The following is a 6092-nucleotide window of genomic DNA, read 5'->3' as shown; positions in this document are numbered from 1 at the left end:
TTGAAAATAACAAACATCTCCTCCTTTTTCCACTGCACTGCAAAACAATTCCCCTTGGCCTCTTTTCACAGCCAATTGGAAATGGCAGCAAAACTTTGTTGAAGTTTGAGGGAGATTCACTTACTCAGAGGCATCTGCATATGCTGCACCGAAATCAGAAGGATTTGGTGGCTAGGGATTAAATGTTCTCTCTGGGTATGGCTAGATTGCGGAGGGATGTGTGTGGGGGGGGGGGGAGTTTGGGATACTGGAGGTATCCTGAAAAAACTGTCATGTCCAGGGAATGCGTTTGCTCTTCTGCTTTTTTTTCAGAAGAGGAAACGTGCTCTTTTGAAAGCACCCTCTATTCCTCAAGCTAAGAGGAAGAAGGGGGCTTCCAAAAGAGTCTTTTTTCTGACATTTGGCCCAGTCTAGAGAGACCAAATGTTGGAAAAGCCTCTTCCAACAAAAGAATCGGAAAAAGGTACGCAAAATGCAGAGTGCAAATTGCGTAACTTTTTCAGACAAAAATTGTAGCCTAGCCGTACCCTCTGTATCCCATCAGATCTCCTTTCCCATAGGCCCTTCACAATGGGATCCTCTCTATGAATAGCTCCACCCTTTCCTCTTGCTGGTGCTCTGTTTTGGAGAGTAGGCCTATGCATCTGCTACCTCTCCCTCAGGATCTTGAGGAGATGGCCCATCATCACCCTACTGAAGTGTAACAGGGTGGTTTGTGTCCCATTCTCCTATCCCATCATCTCACAGCTCTGGCCATCCCCTCTCAGGCTAAAACTACCACGATCTTCTGAGGAACATATTTCATTCTCCTTTATGCACCAGGTCAGGCATGCCCTAATATCCCAAAACAGTGATGGTCTTTAACCCAAATCATTTCAAGTTAGGAAAATACCATTGGGCCTGTGTTCTTTTTGTGGAATCTCTATCTCTGTAGATATTTAAGAGTAGGTTAGATAAATGTCTATCAGGGATGGTCTAGACAGTGCTTTTGATATGCTTTCCCATAATATTCTTGCCAGCAAGTAAAGGGAATGTGGTTTGGATAAATGGACAGTAAGATGGATAGAAATATGGCTAGAAGGCCGGGCCCAGTGGGTAGTGATCAACAGCTTGATGTCAGGATGGCGGTCGATTTCTAGCGGAGTGCCCCAAGGTTCGGTTCTAGGACCGGTTTTTTTCAATATCTTTATTAATGACCTGGATGAGGGGATGGATTGCATCCTCAGCAAGTTTGTGGATGACACTAAGCTAGGGGGAGAGGTAGATACGCTTGGGGCAGAGAAAGGGTCCAGAGTGACTTAGACAAATTGGAGGTTTGGGCCACAAGAAATCTGATGAGGTTCAACAAGGACAAGTGCAGAGTCCTACACTTGGGATGGAAGAATCCCAAGCATAGTTACAAGCTGGGGACCAACCAGTTAAGTAGTTCTGCAGAAAAGGACCTGGGGGTTACAGTGCATGAGAAGCTGGATATGTGTCAACAGTGTGCCCTTGTAGCCAAGAAGGCTAATGGCATATTAGGTTGCATTAAGAGGAGCATTGCCAGCAGATCCAGAGATGTCATTATTCCCCTTTATTCAGCTTTGGTGAGGCCACATCTGGAGTATTGTGTCCAGTTCTGGGCCCCCCACTACAAAAAGGATGAGGACAAATATGAGAGGGTCCAGCGGAGGGCAACCAAAATGATTAGGGGGCTGGAGCACATGACTTATGAGGAGAGGTTGAGGGAATTGGGTCTGTTTAGTCTGCAGAAGCGAAGAGTGAGGGGGGATTTGATAGCAGCCTTCAACTTCTTGAAGGGAGGTTCCAAGAGGATGGAGAGAGGCTGTTCTCAGTAGTGACAGATGGCAGAACAAGGAGCAATAGTCTCAAGTTGTGGTGGGAGAGGTCCAGGTTGGATATTAGGAAAAACTATTTCACTAGGAGGGTGGTGAAGCACTGGAATGGGTTACCTAGGGAAGTAGTGGAGTCTCCATCCCTGGAGATGTTTAAGTCTCGGCTTGACAAAGCCCTGGCCAGGTTATTTAGTTGGGATTGGTCCTGCCTAGAGCAGGGGGCTGGACTTGATGACCTCCTGAGGTCTCTTCCAGCTCTATGGTTCTATGATTCTATGATTCCATAAGTGCACTGAGTGGAGAAACCTTTCCCTTTGTTTGTTGTAAAGCCCATTTCACTTCTAGAGCAACAACATAATCCAACAGCTGATCCTTAGTCTGAACAGCAGTCTGGTATTCTAGAGCTGCTAATTTTACCTTACACTTCACTGTTGTAGAATAGACTGTGGCCATGCCTGGACTGGCACCCACAACAGGTACATAAAAAAAACTGCTGCATAGGTGCTCTTCCCTATTCAAGCCTGTGGAGGAAAACAGTCCAAACTAGGCATGAACACTAACAATGTCATTTGGTGCTGGCAGGACATCACAAAGTAGTGCAGGTTGAACCTCTCTAGTCTGGCACCCACGGGACCTGACCAGTGCTGAACCAGAAAATTGCCAGGCCATGGGAGCTCAGTAGCGTCCTGCAGCATAACCAGCACTTCCACTGCTTACTGGGCTATTAGACGTCCTATGGGGGTAAATTAGAGCTAAATAACAGCACAGAACACCGAGAGCCAGGACTGTTGACTAGAAACAAACTTGATGGGACTGCCAAAAATGTGACCCCTCCCATTGTAAGTGGAAATGCATCTAAGAAAATCATGCCAGACCATGGATGTTGCTGCACCAGAAAGTGCTGGAGTAGAAAGATACAACCCGTAGTATGTTGTTAGCCTTGCTACCACTCCAAGCCTTTCTCATTTAGTATGAGGACACAGATCATGCACTATATAAAACAACAGAGAACAAAACAACCTATAAAACAACAGAGAACAAAACAGCCAGTTAGGGCAGCACTAGGAAACAATGGAGGAGAGTTTCCCAGTCTGACAGCAGTCCTTTCTGGCTAGCAGAAGGACCAGCCCAATGCCATTGGTAAAGACACATCACACAGGCTGTCTGTAGGAATGTCTTTTGTAGCGTCAAAAACACGGCAATAATAGTGCTCACGTGAAGCTTAGAATGTTTTCTACTAGATCTCATTTTACAAAAGTGACTATGTGACCCTTGCATGTGCGAAGCAACTCTGTAACTTTGTTTGTGTGAGTAAAGAACGTGAGTGTTTGCAAAGAAATTAGTCGGAAGTCCAGCACAACATTCCCATGGTCAGAGGAGGAGTGGGGAGACTGGGGAGCGTAAAGGACCTATGGAATGGGCCCTTGTATTCGAAGATGGGTGAAGGTTGACAACCCTGAAGGTAGGAGCAATATTCCCAACATTGAAGGAGAACAAATCCCATTGAAACCAGGGTGGGGCAATTCTCAGAAAAGTTATCAGCAGACTGATAACAAGCTACTATGAAAACCACCTCCAAAGAAAACTGTTGCAAAATGACAGATTGCGTTGCAAAGTGACTGATTACAACACGGCTGGATCCCAGAGATTCCCTTGGGATTGTCACCTGGTGTGCTGATCAAGCCACCGTTGTCTGCCTTCCAGCCCTCTGGGGTGCCCCTCCCCCCTCCTGCTGGGCCAGAAGTTCTAGTCTCCCCCAGACAAGGCAGAGGCTTGGGGTTACCGCCCACTTGCACAGCAACATGGATGCTGAACCAGTTCAGCTCTGGGAGAGCCTCCGATCAATAGAGCCCTGAGTGGGTACAAAAATGTGCATCCCGTCCCGCCCGCCTCCACCAGGCTCAACTCGTTATTTGATCTGCAATCCGGATCCAGATTTTAAGTGCATCTGCACAGCAAGCCATCTGGAAGGGAGGAGGGAAGGAGCGAGGGGGAGCAGGGTCTTGCAGAGAAGATACAGGCAACACCAGAGCAGGGACTGCGGGAAAGGAGCAGCAGGGAATAGGGTATAGAGGCAGGGTGAGGGTCTTGAGAGGGGATGTGAACCAGAAGGAAAGGAAGAGACTTTCATTATGTACTGCTGCCGCTGGGGCCTGTGAGTGTTGGCACCTGGCAGCAGCAACCTCTATCAGATCACAGCAGAGCAAAGGGGTATTGCCTTGGGGCCCTGCCCACTCCAGTCCCCACGGCTGGGGAGGTCCCTGCTGCCCAGGAACCAGCTGGTGCCCATGGCACCGCCCCGTGCAGCATAAGCCCCAGCTCCCCGCCAGAATTGGGCCTGCCCCCTCTGAGCAGGGCAGCTCACTACTTTGCTGGGAGCCCTCCTCCTCTCCCAGGAATGTGTTGCCATGCCTGCTCCCAGCTGCAAAGGCTGCCGCACAGAACAGAGTGTGGGGCGGGCAGCCTGTGTCCCCAAGCCAAACCCATCATGAGGCAGTGGGGGAGGGAGGAGGAGCCAGGCAGGGCAGGTACTCATCACCTCTTGCGGCAGTGATTTAGGAGTTTGTTGCATCCTTTCTCCACCAGGAGGCCTGTCCTGGTGTCCCCCACTCCACCCGGCTGCCAGATTTCAACCAGTTGAATTGCTTTGGTTCTATCACGACAGCTGGATTTATTTTGGGGGATCACTACTTTAACTTTCCAGACTCTACCTCGGAAGAATGTTAAAATAATCAAAGGCCCTCTTCCTTACTGGAGAGCTAGAAGTGAGTGCAGGGGAGATCCTATGCTGACAAGTCTGGTAACTACTCATTATGCCAGATAGGAAGCTACTTCACTTATTTAGATGCATTCAACTATCCCAATTGAAATTCTAAAAAAATCTTCCAGTGGGGAAAATGAATTTTATGCTCTGGAGTTAACCAGGAGTATCTGCTCTAATGATTCACTGAATGAGCAATTCCTGCGATGCCTTTGATTTGAAGTCCAATGTTATATTATCCCTGTTGTTACCCACGTCAATAAAGTGTCTCTTCTTTCTCAAGGCAAAGGCAGGACTGATGGTTGAGGGAGGATCTCTGAAAATCTGGGAAATCTTTCCTTGCTTCTAAAATCATTGGCTCCTGTTTCAATGGAGGTCAGAACTGCCATTCAGGGGGGCTCTAAATACCCTTGCCAGCGGGAGAGATTCCAGAAGGAGCCCTTGTATCACCCATTTGTCTCTTTCCTGTCAGTAAAATCAAGCTGGCGTGACTAGTGAGTGTGTGATAGGGCATCTGTCCCACACTGGCTCTTGAAGGGTTAAAACCAGACCTGTGGGAGGGGGCTGGGGTTATGGAGCAAGCAGCTGAGGCAGATACAGCCAATCAGAGCCCAGCTGGAGGCTGTATAAATAAAGGCTCCTGGAGGGGAAGAAAGACTCAGACTCACTCTTGCTCCAGTTGTGGAGCAGGAAGGACCTGGCTGCCAGGGAAAGGGCTGGCACAGAGCAGGGCTTGGGAAAGGCAGGCAGAGCTGGGGAAGCTCTTGCCACGCAAGTTTCCAGGCTGCAGGGCCTGAAGCAAGGCCTGAGGTGACAAGGGCAGCAGAAGGCAGCAGGTCCCGTCCCGTTGACAATGATGACTGATCATTTCAGACTGCACTTTGCCCCTGAGGTAAAGGGCAAGATGAGGACTATCATTGAGGCAGGGTGGGTGTAGATGGTTGGGGGTTCCCTGAGGGGGAGGACCCCAGAGTGTGAGGGCAGTGCAGAAGGGCAGTACCTAGAGGAGAAGATGCCAGGGTCTGGCAGGGACATGGGTCGTAACACGAAGTGGTGGAGAATAAAAGATAGGTACAGATGTGATACCAGCCAGAAGGGAGCATTCTAGGTCTGAAGAGCTGATTCCCTGAGGCTTTGTCTACACTGCATTTCTCCTTCAAGGCAGGAATGCAAATGAAGACAAACGAAATTGCAACTGAAGTGGAGATTTGAATTTCCCACGCTTCATTTGCATAATGGCGGCTGGCCGCTTTTCTGAAATAGCATATTTTGAGAAAAAATAGGGGTTATTTTGAAAAGAAACCCTTCCTTCGAAATAACCTTTACTTATTTAGAAGGAAGGGTTTCTTTTCAAAATAACCCTGTTTTTTCCTCTAAATATGCTTTTTCAGAAAAGCAGCCAGCCGCCATTATGCAATGAAGCATGGGAAATTCGACTCTGAGCTTCATTTGCAATTTTGTTTGTCTGCATTTGCATTCCTCTCTCAAAGGAAGAA

The sequence above is a fragment of the Pelodiscus sinensis genome, chromosome 3 (assembly GCF_049634645.1).
Source record: "Pelodiscus sinensis isolate JC-2024 chromosome 3, ASM4963464v1, whole genome shotgun sequence".
In the NCBI taxonomy this organism is placed as follows: domain Eukaryota; kingdom Metazoa; phylum Chordata; order Testudines; family Trionychidae; genus Pelodiscus; species Pelodiscus sinensis.
This window is presented reverse-complemented; position numbering follows the sequence as displayed.